At 38.9% G+C, this 23,233-nt stretch overlaps 1 protein-coding gene and 1 long non-coding RNA gene across 2 annotated transcripts in view; one reads left to right on the forward strand and one right to left on the reverse strand.

Moving 5' to 3' along the window:
* The window catches only part of CNTNAP2 (contactin associated protein 2), a 2,391,149-nt gene that overhangs the window by 43,195 nt on the left and 2,324,721 nt on the right, over positions 1–23,233 (reverse strand). The gene's annotated exons all lie outside the window — the stretch shown is intronic.
* Positions 17,077–18,287, forward strand: LOC119533962. Its single transcript, XR_005216931.1, has 3 exons — positions 17,077–17,136; positions 17,856–17,972; positions 18,061–18,287. It is a non-coding gene; the product is annotated as an uncharacterized LOC119533962 (long non-coding RNA).

Below are 23,233 nucleotides of genomic sequence, written 5' to 3' on the forward strand. Positions count from 1 at the left end.
CTTCTTTGTGCCAGAGGACTGAGGCAGGGTTATACCCTGTACTGGGAATAAAGTGTCTTGTTCTTTGCCAGCATCCTCTTCTACTCACTTGCCCTTTGCCCAAACCCTGCTATATTATCTGCACTGCATTAGTTCTGGTTTTGTTTCCCCTGCTAGAGACTTGGGTCGAGAACTTTTGACTACAGCTTAATTTTATCTTGTCCCTGAGACAAGTTTTCTAAATTTAAGTAGGGCTGTGAAAATGAACAGTTTCAAAGCTATGCCTAGGGGAGGGCTTCCAATTTAACATGGAGTGCCCAACCCCTAAAGTGCTTTTTTTTTCGTGTCTTCCTCTGCGATGGTCCCTGGAGAGCAGTAAACCCAAGGCAGATGGCCAGAAGGAAACCCTGGGAAGGTGGTTCCACTGGTGGATCAGGGACCAGAGGAACGGTGGGGAGAAGGGACACTTGGGCCCAAGGCCAGTCGGCACCATAAGCACTGGTAGAAACGGCAACTACTTGGACAGAAAGTTGAGGGCTGGACTTCAAGAACAGGGCCTGGGTGGAGGAAACTTTTTTTTCCATTCTCTTAGTGGCTCTTTCACTCTGCTCACTCTCTTCTTTAGCTTTTCCGCTTTCTGTGTTTTTCTCCTTACTGGGGGAAATCCCAGTGTTTCAACTGTTGTTTCTTTCTTGAAAGGTGAGTGGGTTACAAAAACAAGGATTCTGATGTCTGGGACAGCAGAACCCATATTTCTAAATGAGGATAACGTATATTACCTCTCCCCTCCTCATCTATTTGGAGATGTGTCTCCATCCTAAAGACTCTTGGGTGGGACCAGTTCCTCTGGGAGTGGGGAAGAGGGCATGATTGCAAAAGACCTTCTTCATCCTTCAGGGCCTGATGGTTCCAAGTTTGGGTCATGTGACAATAATTACGTTAACAGCATTAACTTTAAACCAGGGTCTGTACACATGTGAGGCACAGTGCTTAGTGCTTTCCATGGAGAATTTCAGTAAGTCTCCTAAAAACCCTCTGAATTAGATAGGATTATCCCCACTTCGTGGATGAGAAAATTGAGGCTTAGAGAAGTTAAGTTTTGCCCATGAATAACCATTTGCTTTATTTTCAATATAAAAAATAGATAAATCAAAACTTTCGTATTTTTCTCAATTTCTCTCTGAAAAATAGGCATATATTACATTACTTTTCATGTTCATTTGGTTTTTGGCATCTCTAGTCAGGGATGCTATAGAAATGGCATTGTTAAACTTAGAAAATAATTAAATGGCTATTAGAGACTGCTTTAAGAACATGTTTCATTAGTGTCTGAGCCAACAATATGGTTTTCAAAAATGTGATGAACTGATGACAAAGCTTTGCCAACATCATTTAAAGCACAAGCAAGATCTGTGAATGCTTGTCTGGAATAAAAATCCATATTGCTTAAGAACATCTAACAAATGAGAGTGTAGCAGCTCTCATTTTATCCATTTGAATTTATTACAAGTAAGTTATTTTAATCAGCAACATTTGTTGAACCAGTCTCATACCAAAATCAAATATTGAATGTTTTTTCCTGTAAGAAATTTCTTTCTGTTTGGAGATGTCTTGACCAAGGTATAATTTGAGGAGAAACCTGCTCTAAGGATGCAAATTTTAAAATGATGTACAAATACTTCTTAGATTATATTCTCAGATTGCAATTAGTACTTTACTGTCTTATAGTCACAATGATATGGGTTACAGAAAATAGCCCACTTAAAATACTGACACAATTCCAGGAAAAAACCTTATAATGAAATGCTGATGAAAGTACTTTTAAAGAAATGCTGCAATTATATTTGCAATGCATTAGTGTGCTATTCTGGCTTTCTTATTCAGTTGTTGAATAAAAAGTGACAGGCAGGAGTGTTATGAGAAATGAAAAGAGAAAAGGGTACCTGAACAAGATACACTAGGAGGATAAAGCCAGCTCCATTAAGGGCATAATTGTGTAAGATGCTTCATATACATTTATGAGCGCCTCTTCAGGGACTGTACAAACATTTAGATGCCAATGTCTTAAAAGAGATTCCTCTTTTTCCTTAGAGACTATTTAAATTCATCTATATATTCCTCATGTGTATCTCACAGGATATATTCATCAGCTTAAAAATTTTTTTGTCGTTGTTATGTTTTATACCTTTTGGAGTTTCCTACTCTTTTTTATTTAAATGTGATATTAGGATATATGAAATATCACTGTAAAATTAATTATTTTTACTTTCTGTGAAATAGAGCCAAAAGATGAGAATTTGATTTAAGACTTTTAATAGATATCTATTGTTCTAGGAACTGTGGAAGTGACCCCTTTTCCCAGAACTGGTGTGGTGAATTGAGATGACAGACCCCAGTCTCAGCCCTAAAGAGACCTTACCATTTCTCTGGTAAAGACCATAGGTACAACTTGGGCCTGATCATCAGGTCATTCCATTATCCTGAATTAACTGTCCAGTCTTCTATTCCTTCCCTCTGCTCTGAGAGTAGAATATGCACCACTGGGAGTACTGGAGATGGTTTTAGGTAAAAAAAAAAAAAGTACTGGAGGTGTGTGTGAAGAAATTATTCCTTCCCAATTCTCTTCCAATACTTCAAAGAGAGAATCTGAGTTTGGTTCAGTTCAGGGTTTGGCTGTCTTATTACCATACCAACATTGGCTAATTTCCTCTTTGAACAGAGAGGGAGCAGACCTTAGACCTGGAGGCTTCAGCATGTGACAGATGTGAGTTTCATAATATTTTCCTGGTATGCATTTTTATCACTACATTAGCATTACAGCAAGCGATGCTGATTTTTCATATGATGGTAGTAATACACAATTTTCTTTAAATATAAATTTATTTAAGTAAAAAAAGGTGAGTCTGTTTAAAGAAAAAAACTAAGTAAATAGCAAAAATTGTGACATTGGTACTCAAATGACTTTTCTTTGGGGAACACTGATGTAGAGGACCTAATCCACGTGATGTTCTTCCAAGCCCCCTGAAATCTGCCTTAAGAGCCTCTGTTCCATTCATTTGGAATTCCATCCTCTTCTCTCTCTTCAAATTTAGTCCTGTGATTTTCTATTACTTCAGAACATCAGGGGTCCCTAGTGCTTCCACTGTCCTTCACAAGGAGAGCTCAAATTGGCTCCTCCAGTTCTACTTAGGACTCTTAACTCCCTGACTAGATGTGTTCCCTTGCCCTTCAGATGGGCCAGAGGGCTTAATTTGTGCTTCACATTTATATATGTATTATAATTACTTAATAATTTTGCTTATCCCCTCCACTAGATTTGAAGTTCCTTGCAAGCAAAGACTGTATACTAGTTATGTGTAAGCATATTACTTATATCTGTGTTCCCCAAAACATCTAACATAGGGCTTTGCACAAAGTAATCAACCAGTGACTAAGTACATGAATGAATACAAACAACTGAATACTGAACAGTCTGTCACTCAAAATTTGGTTGTGTGGGATGAGACTGAGTGGGATTTTAGGTGCAGCAGAGTTCACTGTGGGCCAATGTTTGTCTGTCTCATGGAGTAATACTGTGGTAGTTTGGGCTATGTACCCCAGAAAATCATGTTCTTAAACTTAATCCATTCCTGTGGGTGTGAAACCCATTGTAAATAGGGCCTTTTGATGAAGTTACTTCGGTTAAAGTATGGCTCACGTCAACCCAGATGGATCTTAATTCTATTGCTAGAGTCTTTTATAAGCAGAATGAAATTCAGATATATAGAGAGAAAGCTAGGAGGAAGCAAGAAGCTGGACATCAATGGAACCCAGAAGAGAAGGGAGAGGCCAGGAGAGACCACCATGTGAATTGCCATGTGACAGAGGTGCCAAGGGCCAAGCATCGCCAGCAGAAAGCCCCAGGATGTTAGTCTTCAGTAAGAAAGCATTGCCTTGATGAAGCCTTGATTTGGACTTCTCATAATGTCAAAATAACATTCCTGTTGTTTTAGCCAACCCATTGCATGGTATTTGCTTTAGCAATGAGGAACCTAAAACACATACCTATGAAACATGGCCTTGAAAGAAGTGGGAAAAGTAGCAGATTTAGGCTCTAATAGATCCTTATATATTATTTCCAAAAGTACTATTACCTGGAAATCTGTCCATCTCTCGAAAATGAATTTATCTTAGAAAATGTTGTTGCTCTTGAATTGACACTCATCTATTAGGGCTGAACATTGATTGCTATATCAACCCTCCACAGGCCTCAAGTATGGAATAGTGGTTATGTGGCATCTAACGGATTAAGTAGGAAGTAGGTTTGAAATCACTGCCTGAGTGAACTTCTTAATAATTCTTAGAAAATCAGACAGACATTAGATTGGTTAGTAGTCATCTGATGTACACTTGAAAATATGGCCAGAGTGCTGCTATGCTGGCAGTTATCCTAAATTGTGGCCCCTGAGTGTTAGGGCTGGAAATTTGGGTCTCAACTGAGAGAATAGCTGAATGTTTGCTAATTGGGTTGGATAAATTTTTCCATTCTATTCCCATTGGTCACAGGTGTATGGATGGGAACCCAGATAGTCAATGGAATAAATAATACCAAAACACAAGTAGGAGCCAAGAGCACTAATCTAAAAACAATATCAAAATAAAACATTTAAACCCTATGCCTTAGTTCTAACATGATTGAATGATAAACATTGAACAGTGCAGGGAAATGTTGGATTCTAGGTTCAATGGTGACTCCCAGCCCTTCTAGACTAAATTTTTTGATTAGTGATGTCTTGCTGACCAGTTATCTTTCAAAAGATGCAAACAGAATTAAAGCCATATACATAATTGATGTGTATGATTATGTATGACAACATTTTACTAATCCCTTAATAAAGACACTAATGAAATTCTGTAGTATTTATTGTATGCTTTTCTCTCTTATGAAGAAAGGCTGACTAAAACATGCAGGTGTAATTCAAATAGCTCTTGACCTATGACATGTATTAACTCAAATATGAAGAGGCAGTCTGCTGGGAGAGCAGAATATTTTTTCTCTCTACACTATCGCTGCTACATTTTAATTGTAAATCTTTCCCTAAGGATTGATAAAACAAACTGTATGTTTTTTTAAAGGAACAACCAAAAAAGAAATGTCTTAATGTAAAGATGCTAGCCTACCACACTGTTTTGCAAAAAGATAAAATATTACCTTTTTATTTGTATAAATTTATCACAGTCTTTGTGCTTTTTGGGGGCACTAAATAGGTAGAAATTGCCATTCTATCCCTAAAATCTGGCTGCAAACAGCAAACCTATTATGGTTGCTGATATAGTTGTGATTACAGTTATCAAAAACATTTATAAAAGGGAAGATATGATCCCCCCTGTTTCCAAAACTCTAGACATTTGGCATCATGCAAAGCACACATCTGAAAGATGGATTCTCCACTTTTTACCCAAATGTTTGATGTTGTCAGGCATAAGACAGAAACTCTGAAAGGTGCTAGTGCCCCTTTTCTGCAGCCTCAAGGCCCTTGTTACACTGGGATTTTTCAGGGATAAGAACAACAGGCTCTACTGAAAGTAACATGACCTTTCAGAAAAATAGATGTACCCATCAGTCAAACCACGAATAGGTGGCTTCTGTGATTTACTTCATTAGAAATGTAGATCTGATTTTACCCCTCAAAATATTAGCACATAAAAGCCATTTAACTAATGTGTGGCCGGAGTATCTCATGAGCTGGCAATGAATAGAGCTGCTTCTTATGCATAGGGTTTTATTCAGTCTCTTGGTTGTTGTATTTTAACTCAGGAGTAGCAGAAAGAGAATATATGTGCAAGATTACCAAACCAAAATGTAGGACAGAAAAATAATTTCTTTCTGTGTGTGTCCTCCATCTATTAACCCCACCCCCCTTTTATTGGGCTTTGGAAAGGCATATTAAATTGTAGCCAACAGCATAAGACTGTCATGAGTTTCAGCTTTTCATTTCTTCCCCCTAATTCCTCTCCCAGCTGCTGAAGGGTATTCAAGACTAGCAGAGGGTCATTTGAAGCTAATTCCATGGAGAACAGGGAATTGGGGGCAACAGAGGAGAGGAGAGAAGGGTGCTGACCTCACACATTTCACAAGCAGCATAAAGAAAGGTAAGCTGGGAAAAAAATGCATTCACAAATTTTTGTATTTCTAGATGTCAAATTGAATGATTGAGTAAAATTAAAAGTGGTTTCTCTCCTTTGTTCTCACTTGCATTGTAATTCCTACCCCAGGAGGCCTCTAAAGCTATCTTACCCAAGAGAAAAAAATCCTTTGAGGACTAAGACTGCATGAAAGCGGATACATTAAAGCATTAGGAAATCGACATTGAGGTAAGGATTGAAAGCAACGGTTTTCCCAGGGTGATTAAACCTGTCAAGCACATGCAGAAAGAGAGTGGGACAACTGTTATTAGAAAGTGTGTTGGGTGGTTCCCTTCAATTGCTCTCCATGTTACTTAATTAACATAAGAAAGAATTCGAATCTTGGGACCTTGACATATGAAATAATGTTCAGAAGACAAAGCCTGAAAGCTTTGGAGGCTGAACCTGAGACTTGAGTGGATTATCACATAAATTTGAACATTACAATTGTATGAACCCATGGATGCTACAAAGAAATGGAGTCCTGAGACAGACTGTTAGGCCTTTGGCTATATAAATATGTTTCTCCCCCCAACATCTTTCTCTCTGCTGTGTCCCTAAAATAAATTCATGTATTTTCAGAGCGTTAATAGCCTACCATGTTGGGGAAGCACTGACAGAAGCTATCTAAATTTCAGCAAACCATTTTATTAAGTGTCTCATGATACTTCTGTATTTAAGACAGAGAGATATGTGGGCTCAGTGGCAGTATTAGTATTTTAAAGGTATGTTCATAATGTGGTAATCATTGGGTAGAATTTGATCAATGGGGGAAACTGGCTTCAAGGGAGAATTTTAGTGGTATGATTCCAGGTCTACATTCCATTATTTTATGGATTTGGATGAAACATCCATAGCACCCTGATCAGTATGTCATATGGCATTTAGTCTAAAGGGGTGGCTATACACTAGATGTCAGGCTCATGAGCCAAAAGGAAACTGACAGGTTGAAATGATGGGCTAGATAACTAGATAAAGTTTAGCAAGTATCTTATTTCTATAATTGGAAATACCCCCCTCCCCAAATCACCTTCAATACAAGTTGTGTAGAACATACCTGATAACAGCATGTAAGCCTCCCCACCACAGATTAGGGTATTTTAGTTAATTATATATGATTAGGTTGTTAACAGTTTGAGATGTAGTTGAGTCAAAAAAAAGATGGAGTCTAGATTTTAATCTGTAGAGTGGCTTCTGAACTGTCCCTGTGCTTGTCAGAATAACCCAGAGAGGTATTTAGTTCAGAACAGTGCATTTTGAACAAGCAGCAATAATTAACTAGAGTGTGTATAGAGGACAGCCATCAAGGCTTAAAACTATGTCATATGAAACATGGTTGAAGGACCTACAGATATTTTGCTTAGGGAAGAGAAAATTCAGGAAGTACATGGTCTCTCCCAACAAATATTGGAAAGGCTGTCATAGGAGACAGAGTTTAGACTTGTTCCGGGTGGCATTAATCCAAGGATGGACAACTTCAATGTAAGTCCAGAAGGCAAATACGAGATTGGATCAGCCAGGTTGTGTGGGAGTGGGGCTGGGGGCTGGGAGGATTGTAGGGGCATGATGTGGACATTGACTTGAGTGTCCTGGATATCATTCCAGCTGGTGGAGGTGATGATGGGAAGCCTTTGGTGGTGATGGTGTAGCATACAAATGAGAAGGCAAGTCACCAGACTCCAATTCTCTGTCCTTAGTGCTGAGAGCACAGTTTGTGGCACACAGTGAGGAAGAGATTTCCTAAATTCACCATGTTTGCCAGGCACAATACTTTATCTAATTAAATTGCCACAAAAAAAGCTGTGAGATAGGTTTAAGGATCTTTGTTCTATTGAAAAGAACAGTGACAGTGAGGAGTTAAATAACTTGGCTAAGATCACTCAGTTCCTCAGCTAGAAGGTGGGATAGGGATTCAAATCCTGTGCACTGTCCCTGACACTCAGCTCTATGGAGGGTTTGCCATGCAGATTCAGTCAGGTACAATTTTTGATCCATTTTGACTAAGTTCAATTAAATAACTTGACCAGAATCACATCACTAGAAAGTGCCAGCATACCAACCTAGGAAATTTGACTCCAAAGCTCACCCTTTTAACCACTTTTCCACCAGTTAAGAGATCACTCAGCTGCTTGCAGATCCGAAGACTAAGAGGCTTCCAGTAGATCAAATCAGAGTAGGCACCTGGAAAGTTATGAGCTTCTTACAGCTCCACAGAACCCTCCCCTTATTAGCAAATAATACCTAATACCTAACTCAGCCATGTCCCCTTCCCCCTTCAGATAATCCACTTTGACAGACAATCAGTCCATTTGTGAATTAATCACTCCTTGGATCTGATCTATTCAAAGTACAAAAGAACAAAGCTAACCTGAGCAAGTCAACTGAACCTGCAGCCGCCTCCTTACATAAACCAAGTGACTTCTACGACTGAGGTGGGGGTTTGAGGCCCTGTTGATTTTCATTTTATTTTCAACAAAAGGCAAGGGGATCTTTCTGAAACCTACATTGTTGTAGCTACATGCTTATTTCCCCAGCTGGGCACAACATCTAGTCCTGTTATTATCCACACTCTCCTAGCTGCCTGTACATGTCAACAGCTCTTCCATCTCCACCTCAGAAGGTGCAAATTATAGTGGCTGCAGCACCCTGAAGAAAATGAATTTTCTCAGCACTGGTAGTCATTTTCTCTTGGTATCATGCTGTGTGCTTTGTTTCAGAGCATTATCAGAGCTTAAAATATTTCATGGAGTAATTGCATTAACATGTCTTCTAAAATATGTTACTGTGAATCCTATACATCTTTGGAAAATGCGTCTGCCTGGAAAAGATGCTTTTCTGGATAACAGAGGATTTAATTCTTTTGGCATGAGCCCATTTCAGTGTTTCTAACTGAATATCCATCTAGAATGCTTTCTTAGACAAAGGATGCCCAATATTAGGACCTCAGTATGACTTTTGTGGGCCCAGGGCACTTTTGCTGTTGTAGGCTCCTTCCTCCATAGGCAAATATTAAACACTATATTTTATGATTGCATTAGTGTAAAGATGAATATATTAATATTATATATTAAAAAATTTTCTTAGCCCTAAAAGTTCATTTTTTTCCTTCTGGTTTTGAAAAAAAAAATAAAACATTTTCATGGGTCCTTAAAAGTATTGTGGACCCTAGGCCCTGTGCCAACTGTACTTAAGGCCCTGACAAAGATATCTGATGGCTTTTCTTGGTGGCTTAGGGTCTTGACTGTGAACATTGTTTTATCATGCTATGCAGGCAGCTGGAGAAGTAATCTTGGGTTTTTGCAATTTTGAAAAAGGTACTGAAGTCACCCTTTTGGTCATTTGCTTCTGCTTTATAAAGGTGGAGTAAGAACTGTGCTACTACCCACTAGAATGGCTGTTATTTTAAAAAAGAAAAACAATAGAAAATACCAAGTGTTGGCGAGGATGTAAATATAAGATCCTTAAAACATTATAGGTGGGAATGTAAAAGGTGCAGCCACAGTGGAAAACAGTTTGGTGGTTCTTCAAAAAGTTAAACATAGAACTATCATTTGACCTGACAAACCCACTTCTAGGTATGTACCCCAAAGAATTGAAAGCAGGGACTTGGATGGATATTTGTACACCAGTGTTCATAACAGCATTATTTACAATAGCCAAAATGTGGAAGCAACTCAAATGTCCATCAGCAGATAAATGGATAAACAAAATGTGGTATATACATACAGTGGACTATTATTCAGCCTTGAAGAGGAATGATGTTCTTACACATGCTACAATATGGATGAACCTTGAAGACATCAAGTTGAGTAAAATAAGTCAGACACAAAGGGACAGATTTTATGTGATTCCATTTATATAAAATAGCTAGAATAGGCAAATTCATAAAGACAGAAAGTAGAGTATAGGCTGGGGGGGAGGGGGAATGAGTTGTTAATGCATCATGGGTGTAGGGTTTCTGTTTGAGGTGATGGGAAAGTTCTGGTAATCGAGCGTGGTGAGAGTAGTGCAACACTGTGAATGTGATTAATCCCACCGAATTTTATGCTTGGGTAAGGTTAAGATGGGAAAGTTTATGTTGTATATGTTTCCATACTTAAAGAGAGAGAGACTAAAGAGATGATGACAAATGCAGTACATAATCCTGGACTATATCTAACAATGGAGGGTAAAAGACCCAAAAGCACAGTACTGGAACTTATGAAAAAAAAAAAAAAAGAGACTCTAGACGGAAAGTTTATATCAATGTTAAAGTTCTTGAATGTGATAACTTACTTAAAGTGGTCACATAAGTGAATATTCTTGCCCTTAGGAAGTTAGTACATGGAAATATTAAATGTTCAAGGAGCACAGTGTATATGACCTACTCTCAAATATTTATAAAATAAATAGATAGATGGATAGATACATAAATAGAATTGATACAGCAAACGTGGTAAAACAAAAGTTGGTGGATCTGGGTATCTGGGTGGGAGGATGTTGAAGTTCTCTGTACAGGGTTTGCATTAGTTTTGACACTGTTCTGTAGGTTTGAATTTATTTCAAAATAAAAAGGTTCTTAAAAAGCAACAATAAAAAACTGAGCTACTAAACTCTACAAAATGACTGCTTTTAGAAATCACAGGCTACTTGATGTTCTCTCAGTTCTGAAAATTACCTTTGTTGTTGTTACCAGTATCCGCTAATTTGTGAACAGTTTAAAAAGTAAAATAGTCATCTTCTTCAGAAAATTTCCTTTCTCTATCCATGAAACTATCTTTGTAGAAGTTCTTCTCAGTGATTGACTTTAGGCAAAATTCAATGGAAATATTGTGCATTTAATTTTATAGCAACATTGGAATAAAAGTCTTATACAGATCACCTTTCTCAATGAATCTTTATTAATTCATCCATGCAGCAAGGATTTATTGAATGGCTACTATATGCTAGATTTTGGGGATTCACATTGAAAAAGCCACAATCCCTACATGTAAGAAAATAATTACAATTTAATGTAATATAATATTGCACATTCTGACAATATGTTGGGCTAATTGTCAGTGTTTGGACAGTAATATTTGTTGAAACAATGAATGAATGATTGCATGAATAAATGAAAAATGAAAGTACTTCTTCTTTAGGGTGAGCTCAAAACCCAGTTTAGTAATAAACAAACCATCATTCCTTTCCTTAGGGAAGCCTAGTGCTCTGTAGTGATATTTCACTAAGAAAATTAATGCAGAGTAAAGGGATAGAATGAGAGGATGAGATACTATTCTAGATAGGCTGATCAGGGAGGGCCACTCTACTGAGGGTACTTTCAAATTCTGAATAAACTGAAGGAATCTGAATTTATCTAGGGGGAAAGCTGTGAATTTATTTCTTCCAGGAAGATGGAACAGTAACATATGTGGGTCTTGGCTTCCCCTTACAGGTTGAAATCCAGTGGGTCCTGGAGTGAGGGTGGATCTTCCCCAGGTATAGACCAGTCAACTATCAAGCTTCTTTTAAGTAGCCCTGCATTTAGTTTGGCATGTGAGCAGTAAGGCCTTAGTTAACTGGTGGGTAGCAGCCTGGCAGAGGCCTGGGGTTGGGGTGTGGGCACTTTAATACTTGAGAGAAATGGCCGAGACTAAGGGCTTTAATAAGCAACAGCAGGGCATCCCCCAAAGCCTATTAGGACACTGCACCTCAGTGGACACCGTGTGGCAATCAGACCCACTCAGCCACCAGAGCAAAACACCCAGCTAGTCTAATGGGCTGCTTAAAACAGGGCCACTTCTGGAATGTGTCTATATGCCAACAGAGTCAGACAATTTTGGTCATGTCAAAAACTTTTCTATGGAAACAGTTCAAAGAATGAAAGATTGCCTTAGTTATCAAAAGGAACCATAATAATGTGACAGAAAAAAGGATTTGGGACTAAGATTTGCTTCAAAATTTTGGATGTTGGTATTTGTATAACAGGTTTATCAGAAAATATTATAGGCTCCTTGAATAATTCTCAACACCTGCTAGGGCTTGCCACCGAAAGCTTTGATTTCCTTAGTTTATCTGAGTTTTCAAATTGCATAAGCCTGCTATACAACCTTGCTGTGTGCTGTGCAACTGTGTTATTCAGAGATATGCATCCCTTGTATCTCAGATAACATGAATTTAGGGCTAAAATTTAATTTCCTGGCTAAACTTTAGTTCCAGCACAGGAAGCTTTTAATGATAATAGCTCTGCTCCATTCTGTTTGTACTCAAAAACTAAAATCCCTGTTAATAAAAATACCAGAAGTTGGAAACACAAAAATATGAATGTAATATAAAATTGGAAGGGTTTTGTTTGCTTTTTATTTTTTGAATCAACTTTACTGATGTGTAATTTGTATGCAGCAAATGACCCTATTGTAGTTGTACAGTTTGGTGAGTTTTCCCTGTGTATACACAGCCCACTTGTTTAACCACCATCCCAATAAATAAAGACTTAGAACATTTAAATTACAAGTTTGTAAAAATTTCCATTTTGTTTCCTAATATTTTTTTGTGTGTGTGTGAAAATTCATCCCTGAAAATTAAAATAAAAGAAATTCTCATCCTAGAAGACTCTTGATAATAATTCTAATTGAAATTTTTAATAGCACTGTCATTTGTATGAGAAAATTTGTAAAACAAGGTTTAGCATGTATAGCAATGTGTAGATAAGATTGATTTGCAGGAGAATTTTTGCCACAACAAAGCTTATATATTGTTTCTGTTTTTTTAAGGTCCCTTCAGAGACAAAAGGGAATGTTTTATAGACAACATAGCGGCATGCCATAATTGCCAGGATCTGTATCATTACAGAATCCATAATTTTGCATAATCAAATATGAATCCCTGACTGTAAAAGTATGTCTGTAGTATCTTCAATAAAATGCTTATTGGCTCCCTCTCTTCAATTTTGTTTTCTCCCATCTACAACCCATAGTATTTCCTGATAGGAGACCCCTTCAGAGGAACCATGTTTTATCTATAGAGTGTGACTAGGCCCCCAACAGTCAGTGGGGCCAGGCTCTGGCCTGGCCTTACAGTGGGCTCCCAGGTGTTTGTCACCCAGGGCTCTCCCTACATCCTTTATTAACATTTATACCCACAATTAATATTATTGCCCTTAGACCATCCTCTTTCAACTTCAAAACACATCAGCAAACTTGAGTTATTATCCCTTAAAATCACTTTATCTATCCTTGGAATCTGACCAGTACTGCTTTGAAGATAAGGTGACTGATGTAATGGCTTTGAAGATAAGGTGACTGATACAGGGTAGGTAGCTTTGGAGTAAATGAAAGAAAGGAACCTGTTCTAAGGGAGATGCTGGTGAGGAGGCTGAAACCTTAACAGGACATGGAGGATTCAGGAGAAACCCTAAGATTGAGGATCCCCCTTCATGGGAAGTGGGCTTCTGGTCCTGCCTCAGCAACCAGCTGGAGTGTGCTCTTGGGCAAGACACTCTTCCTCCTGGAGACCAGTTTCTTCCCCTGTAGCACAGTGGGTTGAAAAGCAGCTCTAAGGTCTCCTGCTCTAACATCCTGAGAGACTGAACCCAGGAGGGGCCATAACTCGACAGGTGCTTTCATGTGCTTTCTCTACTCCTGAGAAGCTAAGGGTACTTCAAACAAAACCAAGTCTAATATGGCTGCATATTCACATTGGACAGATTTTTAAGTCAGTCTTTTATAGGATACATTCTCTGAAACCTGTTCATCCAGTAAGTTTCCCACACAAAGATTTTTCTACGTCTTATAAAAAAGCATGCCATCTTTTGAGTCTTTGCTCATTGTCTCTTTGAATAATTGATACAATTAAAGCTATAACTGTATAATCATGTCCCTGTATCTGATTCAGCCTTGCTTGTTAAGATAGGCTAGAACAATAGTTTCCTAAATGAGCTCCCCATTTCCACTTTTTCTCCTCTCCAATTTGTTCTCCAGAGACACAGCAGCAAAGCGTTCTTTTAAAAACATAAATCAGACCATGTACTTCCACTCTTAAAACCCTTCAGTGGCATCTGATTTGCTCTTTAAATAAAATTCAAATGTCCTGTTGTGGCCTACAAAGCCCCCTGTGACCGGTTTCCTTATCCAACCTGGTCTCCTTCCCCTCTGCCTTTTTCACATTTGTGTAGCCGCCACACTGTCCTCTTTCCAATCTCTTATACACACTGTATATGGCAGAGATGCCATTTGTCCCCTGAAGTCCATTATTCTCTCTGTCATAACTGCCCAGTTAAAGACAACATCTCCCAGCCTCCTGTAGGGCTAGGTGTGGCCATGAACTAAGTTCTGCCTACTGGGATGTGAATGGAGATATGTGCGAATTCTGGGTACTATGTCTCTATGTAAGGAAGAGGTATCGTGTCCCTTCCCTTTTCCCCTTCTGAGTGGCTGTCATGCCAGGAGCTTGAGAAGCCCATCTTAGAACATGAGATGGGGGTCACGTATTGAGAATGTCAGAGAGCAAGATAGCAGATGCCTGGGTCCCAAATGGTTATAAGAGCAATCAGTCTTGAACTGTCCACACAGACTGCTAACTGAGAGAAATACGCTTATATCTTGCTTAAACCCTTGTGAGTTTGGATCTCTCTCTTAGAGCAGCCAAGAGACTCCTAACTCACACTAGCACTTCCTCTTAGGGCCCCTGTCCTCGTTGTTCCCACTGCCTGGGATGCATTTCCCAGCTCTTCACGTACCTGTTTAATTTTTTTTATTTTTTTAGTTTTTCTTTTGCAACTTTCTGGCCTCCTGCTCAAGCATCATGTTCTCAAGGAGGTCTTAACTGACCAACTTATCCAAAACTGGGCCACCCCCAGTTTCTCTTTATCATATCAACTCACTGATGTCTATGATGGCAATTATTAAAGTCTGTAACATCTTGTCTGTTCATTTGTCATGTCCATTAGAGAGGGGCTCTGTGGAGGCAGCGTCCTTGGTTCTCTTATTCACTTGTGTCTTTCCAGTGCTATATTGGGAACTGGGTAAATATATATCGAATAATAATGAATGACTACATATAGCCACAAGCCACAGGTGAGATCCATATTTCTAGATTTTCCCCCCAGTTCTTGGATTTGGTATAAAAGGGCTGCAGATATCTCATTCACAGTTCAGAGATGAAAGAACTTGTTATGGTTTGAATTGTGTCCCCCAAAAAGACATGTTGAAGTCCCCATCCCTGGTACATGTGAATGTGACCAAATTTGGAAATAGGGTCTTTGCAGATGTAATCCAGTTAAGATGAAATCACCCTGAATTAGAGTGGGCCCTAATACAACATGACTGGTGCTCTTCTCTGGAGACACAGAGATGGACACAGAGAGGTGAACACTATGGGAAGACAGAGATCCATGGGGATTTGATGGCCATGTAAAGACGGAGGCAGAGGTTAGATTGTGCTGCTACGTGAGTTATACTCAGGAATGCCTGGGGCCACCAGCAGCTAGCAAGCTGCAAGGAAGGAGTCCTTGAATTCCTTCCCTAGAAACTTTGGGGGAGCATGGCTCTGCCAACATCTTAATTTTGGACTTTTAGCCCCCAGAACTGTGAGAGAATAAATTTCTGTCATTTTAAGTCACCCAGTTTGTGGTACTTTGTTATGGCAGCCCCAGGAAACCAAGACAGGTCTCTTCCTGAATTACCCAGCAAATCAGCTAAAGAGTCGAGATGGAAAATTTACAGCATTTGTGGCTCACAGGGAGATTTTAAAGAGCAGATTGTCTACTAAGACCAATTTAATAAAACTGTGAAGTGCAATACTGCAACAAGGACCTTATAAGAGATAGACATGATCTGTTGCCTGGTATTTCTCTAATAATTTATGATATGACTAGGAAATGTTGGTTCTGAAAATAAGGCAACCTCTGAAAGGAATTTATCTGAAGTGCACTTTGTGGTTATAAATAACTAGTTTCAGAGAAAGCATATTGATCCTATTGAATACAAAGACTTGTTGCAAGTAACCACAAATTGACTGACTAGTTGAGTGACGATTACACAATGTCCACTGTATACAGCCTCAAAAAATCATTACATCATTATCAGGGAGAGTTAACAGGACTTACTACTAATTTATTCCTTCTTTATGCAAATCTCATATTGGTATGCAAAAATCAGAAGAGTTGTAGTTTTGGAATTTGAGAGCTGGTCTGGAGTCCTAGCTCTGTCATGTATAGCTTTGTGACCTCAGACTACATTCTTGAATCTCTTTAAAGCCTCAGTTTTAAAACATAAATTGGGGATTTGCTCCTTTCTTTTCCATACTCTCTGCGTCTACTCCATTTGCAGGTAGTATTATCTCTACCTCCAAAATACATTCTGAATTTGCCCATGTTCAAGATACCTTGTCTCTCAACCGGCTCTTGCTATGGCCTCCCATCTGATCTCCCAGACTCCACTCATGCTTTCCCCACAATCCATTCTCCACACAAAAGCCAAAATAATATTTTAAAACCCTACACTGACTTCCCCATTCAACTTATAATAAAATCCAGATTACCTGTCTTGGCCTAACAGACCAAGTTGGGTGCTGCCTCCTCTCTCAGCTTCTACTTTTCTCATTTGAGTTCCTCTACCCAGCCATACCTGATTTCCTTCTGTTTAGGAAAACACCAACCTTGTCAGGCTTCAGGGGCTTTTCTGCTGCTATTCTTATTAGCCGGAATACTGTTTCCTTAGATCTGGCTCTTTCAAATCTGCCTTAGAGGATCCTTTCTAAAGTTTTGACCTCTGCCCTTGATCACTCTGTATCATACTACTGGTTTTATTTTCTTAGTGGCATTTATCAGTGATTTAAGTCATTTATATGTTTCTTTATTTGTACTTGTTTATTGTTTTTTCTCTCAGCAGAAAGCTCCGTGAGAGGAGTTTTGTTCATTGATGTATCCCCAGTATGCAACACCCAGCACTTACTTAGGAGGCACCAGTAAATAAGGGATGAATGAATGAATACAAAAACAATATCTTCCTCCAAGGATTGATGTGAGGCATAGAGGTAAAAAATGCTTTGTGAAGGGTTATATGATTGTTGGATTTTATCAAGCATTTTATGTGTCCAAGATAATCATAAAATATTACACTCACATTCACAAATTTAGATCAGAATAAAATGAAAAATTTCATATCACGTTAGTTAATCTGCCTAAAATATCTATGACTGAAGTTGTTCGTGCTTATTGATGTGAAATACATCAGGCACCAACTTGTTGCCATTCACTATTGGCTTCTGTTTTAGGGGCTATGGCTAGGTTACGAAAGAACAAAACCCCAACCTCTGCCATCAGGGTACTTACAAGCAAATTATTGGTCGTGCCTGAGCTGATCCATCCTTCTGCTCTGTAGCATTTATTATCTGTGTGTTCCTGACACATGCTCCCACCCTGCCCCACATCATTGTCATATTTTATGCCAAGGCCTGTCCTCTCTCATAGGGTGACGAGCTCTGTAAACCTAAACCGTGTGCACCGTACTTATTTTTGAATCACCCACGGTAGAACAGAAGGCACCTAGTAGGAGTGGGGAATTAAACTGAATGAAGGATTTTTGCCCAATACATTTGTATGTTTTCTTGCAAAAATATTCACTCATAATATAGGAAAAGGTCTTATTTTGTTTTGGGAAAAATGTGTGCTTTATAGATAATGTGCTCCCTTCAAACCTGAAGATGAGGCTGCTGTACTGGTGAACTTACTCTCCCCTGTTTTCTAATACTAGGTCTAGGATGCCTGGAGCACATCGCTGCCCTCTGCTGGAGACCACTTGAGGACAATGGCTTGAGTAAATGAGATCGGCGGCCGCGAGCCGAGCGTTCTCTTTGATTACTCTGTCACGGTACAAACAGGCTTAGACTTCAAATGCTTAGGGGGGAAAATGAACTACTAGATAAAATATATATATATATATATATTTTTTTTTTCAGATATCACCAGCCAAAGAATTTTGCAAGGAAACGCAAGAGATTCTCTAAAAGTTCACCCGGACGCAGATGCACTGAATAATGTGGGGGTGGAGGAACATTGGGGGTGGAATTTGAATTGATGAAAGCTCCAGAATGTTTGTAGCAAATAGATGAGGGTTGTAAAGACTTAATGCGACTTCAACATGCCTGGTTTACTCCAGAGGGAGTCTGGCTGGATATCTTAATACATACCATTCACCATTAATGAACAATGACATGCTTCAAATTCTGTTTTCTACTTTCTCCTTCCACTTTATTTCAGTGTTGGTGTCTGAGCTTCTCTCATTTCGAGTCATCACATAGAATGAGCTCAACTCCTGATACATATTTTGTAGCCACTGCTTTTAGGATACTAGGATTATCTAATTTATAATCACTACAGATCACTAAATAATATCATTTTAACCTGGAAAGGCTTTATTTATTTCCTTGGTATGAATTTGACAGCCAAACAACAGATCACTTAAGAGTTAAAAAAGTGAAAAAGTGTAACAAGTTCACATTTTTCAAATAGTTGTTTGTTTAGGTGGTACAGAGGCAGGGTACAAATGGCAAAAGAAAAAAAACCCCACAAAAAAACATAGCTTATTGTGTTTTAATTCTTGTTGTGTAATTTTGAGTATTTCTACCCATATTCCCAGTAACATCGGTTTGTCCATTCCTACTTTTTCTCAGTTTATTAATTTTCTCCAGAAAGCTGTACTGAAGCAGTTTTCTACCCTTCTAGCTCGTATGGTTGGTTTTCTCTCTTTGCCATCATTGGGAGAGAGAACAGGGTAAAGATTTACTGAGTTTCTCATATACATGAACCTGTAAATGAAAGGTGAACATCTGGTATTTTTGGACTTTTGTAGAGAATTCTTCCCTGGGAGCCAGACTTTATTCATAAAAAATGCATTTTTAATTGCAAAAGTTACATGCTATTATAATCATATTTCTTCCATTTCACATTTAAAAAGAAACTAAATAGAATTTCCATGTATTCTGAATTTGTTAAAATTCTAAAGAGGTGGGGAAAAGAGGAGGAAATGCCTTATAAAACCATATTCAAGTTGCATTTATTTAGTTGGTCTTTCACTTTTTTGAGGTAAAAGGTGCTCACTTGATACTCAAACTTCAGGTTCTACTTAAAGTTCATCTAGGGGTGGCTTAGCACACAAGCAGGTGAAGAAATCCTGTGTATTCACAATGCACAGCACTGTAATAGAGTTCAGAGGGCTTTCAAAGTGCAAAAGCTGTCAAACTCCATATCAGGGGCGGGTGGATAGAGAATGGAGAATACTGCTGAGGGATGGTAGGGAATTACTTAATGACAATATGAACAATAACAACAGAGACCTCCTCCCGACCCCCAATGCCCAGCAGATTTCAAAGCACTTTCATATCATGGAAGCTAGGCCTTTCAATCAAACGTCAGACTAAGTGGAAAAAGAAGCAGTCGGAATGGATTGAAAATTTTGAAGTTCAGAATAGATGAGCAATGTCAGAGTTGGAAGGATCAATACCAGTTGGTTTGGCCTCCAACCTAAACTCAGGATCCCTCTTACAGCTTACCTGTGGTCCCATGGTTGTCTAGCTTCTTTTAAATATCTTTAGTGGCAGTGAGCTCAGTATTCACCCAGGTACTGTTTGTGGGTCACAGGGTGCTGGTTCTGGGCTCTGATCACTTTTCCTTACCCTGAAAAGAAATCTGCCCCCTAGGACCCAGCAGTTCTAACTTAGCACTCAACACATGCAATAAGCTCTTCTCCATGTGACCATCCAACAGAGATTTAAAGGAAGCTCTCCCACCTTCCCTCTTCTTCAGGCTAAATGGCCCCCAATTCTTGCTGCTGTTCTCTAAGGGAGGTGGTTTTCAGATCCCTACTCTGGCCAAATTCTCCTTTGGCAATGTCCACCTCACAGTGTGGCAACCTTAACTGAATGACATTCCAAGAGTGCTCAACATTAACTGAACCCCCAGGAGAACTATGTTTACCACGGCAGGCAGGCAGGCAGGCAGGAAGCCTAGGCAGCCTAATTGTGGTCGCCATCATCATCTTCTAATGGCTGACTCAGTGGGTGCTTGGAAAGTGGTGCCCTCTCAGATATCTCTCATCTTGGACTGATGTAATTGATTTTTTTGAACTTAAATGCATGAGCTTATATTTAACCTTGATAGTTTCATTCCATTGGTTTTGGCTCAGATTTATAGCCACTTAAGACAATGATGCTAACTTACATTTAATTACAATTTTCCTATTATCAAAGTGCTTTCACATCTGCTGCTGTTATGAATTTTGACTCCCTTATTTACCATATTAACTGTCCCTTATAATTCCCATCATCTAGAAATTTGACTAGCAGGAAAGATGGTAGTTGTGACTGATAACCATTGAACTGGCAAGGAACAAAAGACCAAGCCCTGTGAAATGCCACCCCTTACATCACATTCGAAGGATGAGGACAATGGGCAACAATGTGAATTAATCTATAAAATAATCAGGACAAAAAGTGCAATGAAGAAAAATAAAACAAGATCAGGATATAGAAAACGACTGAGCAAGGTGCTTTTGTGGAGAGGGGGGATCGAGAGCTCTCTGAGCAGAGAACTGAGTGAAGTGGGGGGGGCATGCAACACACCCCAAGACATCAGGACTTTCATGAATTAATCAATTAATTGTCTTCCTGCTTTGTTCCAAAGAGAATTTCAGGCAATCAATTTTTTGGTTTTTGTTTTCCTTACTATCAGCTAACTAGTAATTTGCTTTTGAGCCACACACAGTGATCCAGCACCTCATAATACACATGCCAATAAATATTTGTTGAATACATAAAAAATATACCATACAGAGTTTAAGTGCTTTGCTAAAATCAAGAAATGCCATGCCAAGAGTATTTGACAAGACTTTACATTTGTCCTGGATACCACCCACACCTGTGGCACTCCTAGGAGAATGATTAAATTATGATCAGTTGAGGACAGTTCAGTTAAAACAGCCCTTGGGTTACATGTACTTTTTGGTGTATAATCTACAATTCCAGACTGACCAGAGCACACCACTAAGTTATGAACTCTAGTTGTGAGTATTCCCCATTTCCATGCACTAATCTCACAACCCACAGTTTAAAAAACATGGTTAGCTTGGTACAGCTTGATTCTGGGGAAGTCAGGTTGGATTACACAGATCATTTTATTCTTTTCTAAATCCTCACTTATCACCTATTTGATAATCTATTCCAGAATGTTTCCAGTCATCATTTTACCAGTCTATATACTTTCTGGAATCCACTTTTTAAAAAAGTATTTTTGAAAGTCAGTACCTGCCTGTCTCCATTTTAGGTACCTCTTCAGTTTTACAGATTTTCTCAACAATTATTGATTGATCACATCTATAGGTGCTTTTAGCATTCTTAGGTGGGATTTGTCCAGGCTTGGGGAAATGAATTCCCATAATCAAATTAATTAATTACAGTTTTATGAAGCAACAACTATGTTCTAGGAAATATTCAAATAGAAGAAAGGGAGCTGGATGAGGGAAAGGATATAGAGATGAAAATGACCCAGTCCCTCCACTGAAGATGGGCAAATTAGACCTTGGAACACAAATAAAACACACTGACAGATACTGAAACAAACTACTGTCTGGGAAGAGCTCTAAGAGGGGCAGGTGCCAAGTGTTCAGGGAGTGTAGAGACTGGCCACTTTTGTCCAGAACAGTAAGGGGAGCTTCACAGCACGGTCAAAACTGCACTGAGCATTGAAGGACAAATGGAGTTCCTAGTGTGCTGCAGGATTTCTGACATATCCTTATGGCCATAGAGCTCCAACAGAGCCAGGTGAGGAGGCTGGTTAGTAAACTGAAGCCAGACAGTGGAAAGCCAGGCTAAGAAGTTGAGTCTTCAGAGACTTTATTTGCTAACCCATGGTAAGTCCTGTCAGGTTTTCAGGAAAGAGTGACTTGGCCCGCGTTGTGTTCTAGAAAGAAAAGGAATTCCCACTTTGTGGAGAAATAATTGCAGATGAGAGTGGATAGAGCTGGAACCTAGAAGCTCTCTCATCCTCCCCTCCCCTTTTGCAGTTTGAATTTTTCTTGTTTGAAGGTAATTTTCCATTGTAAAGAAATTCAGTCTAGTGTCCTCTAAGCAGCTATGGAAACTCAGATTTACCTCCTAGAGGTTTGGGATTGGCATTTTAATAAAAATAGTTTTTGTTTCTGAAAAATCCTTATTGTAAGTGGCTAAAATCTCCCCTCTTCTTCTACCACTTCATAATATTGCTAACAGTATTCACTTATTTAGCAGACTTTGCCTTCATATGGCTGCAACTAAGGTCAGTGGTAAACTTTAATTTAGCCCCCATACAAATGATCACCAATTCCAAATTACTAAAATTTGAAAATATATTATAGTATAAGAAACATATTTTGGCTATGTCTATTTGCTGGTCCCCAAACTTATGAAGTTACCCAGCCATGCATTAACAAGAAGTAATCATATAGGACACTTACAAGCTACATTAGATCGAGAAAATATTAAATATTAAGGAATTTTAAAAAAGTTGAGATGTTATTGGCCTTCAGACTAATCTCTCACTCCTCAATCAATCCTTTGGACTATATAGGAAGAAATCAGAGGCCAGTTTTCAGGATTGCAGACCTTTAAAATGATGAAAGTTGTCAATGGTTGTCATTTCTGAATTTTTCCTAATAGTTGAGGATGAAAAATTGACATTTGTATTTCCCTGTTCTCAGCCTGGTAGAAAGTGAATTTTGAAGACATGATAAACCACTGCAACAACTAAAGAGCCAGTGAAAAGGCATCTCAATGGGGACCCAACTTCTCAGGCTCCGGACATAAATAGCTCCAGGCTTGGTTGATTGTGAAAAGGGAAAGAAATTAAAAACATAAAACATCTTCCCTTTCAGATGTATCAGTTAAATCTATGCTCAGTCAATCCTCGGCTCTCCTTTTAGGTCCATAGGGCCTGAGGAAAAGAGGAGATACCTACTCTGGTGGTCATAGGGGTGCATTCTTCATCGTGCCCCTCTTTCACTCTAACCCAATTTCCCACTAGAAATCTCATTAGAAATTGGGCTGAATATGGAATATAGCTTTTGGGGAGCTGGCCCTTAATTGGCAGTGTACTGAGGTT

Source organism: Choloepus didactylus, chromosome 5 (assembly GCF_015220235.1).
Source record: "Choloepus didactylus isolate mChoDid1 chromosome 5, mChoDid1.pri, whole genome shotgun sequence".
In the NCBI taxonomy this organism is placed as follows: Eukaryota; Metazoa; Chordata; class Mammalia; order Pilosa; family Megalonychidae; genus Choloepus; species Choloepus didactylus.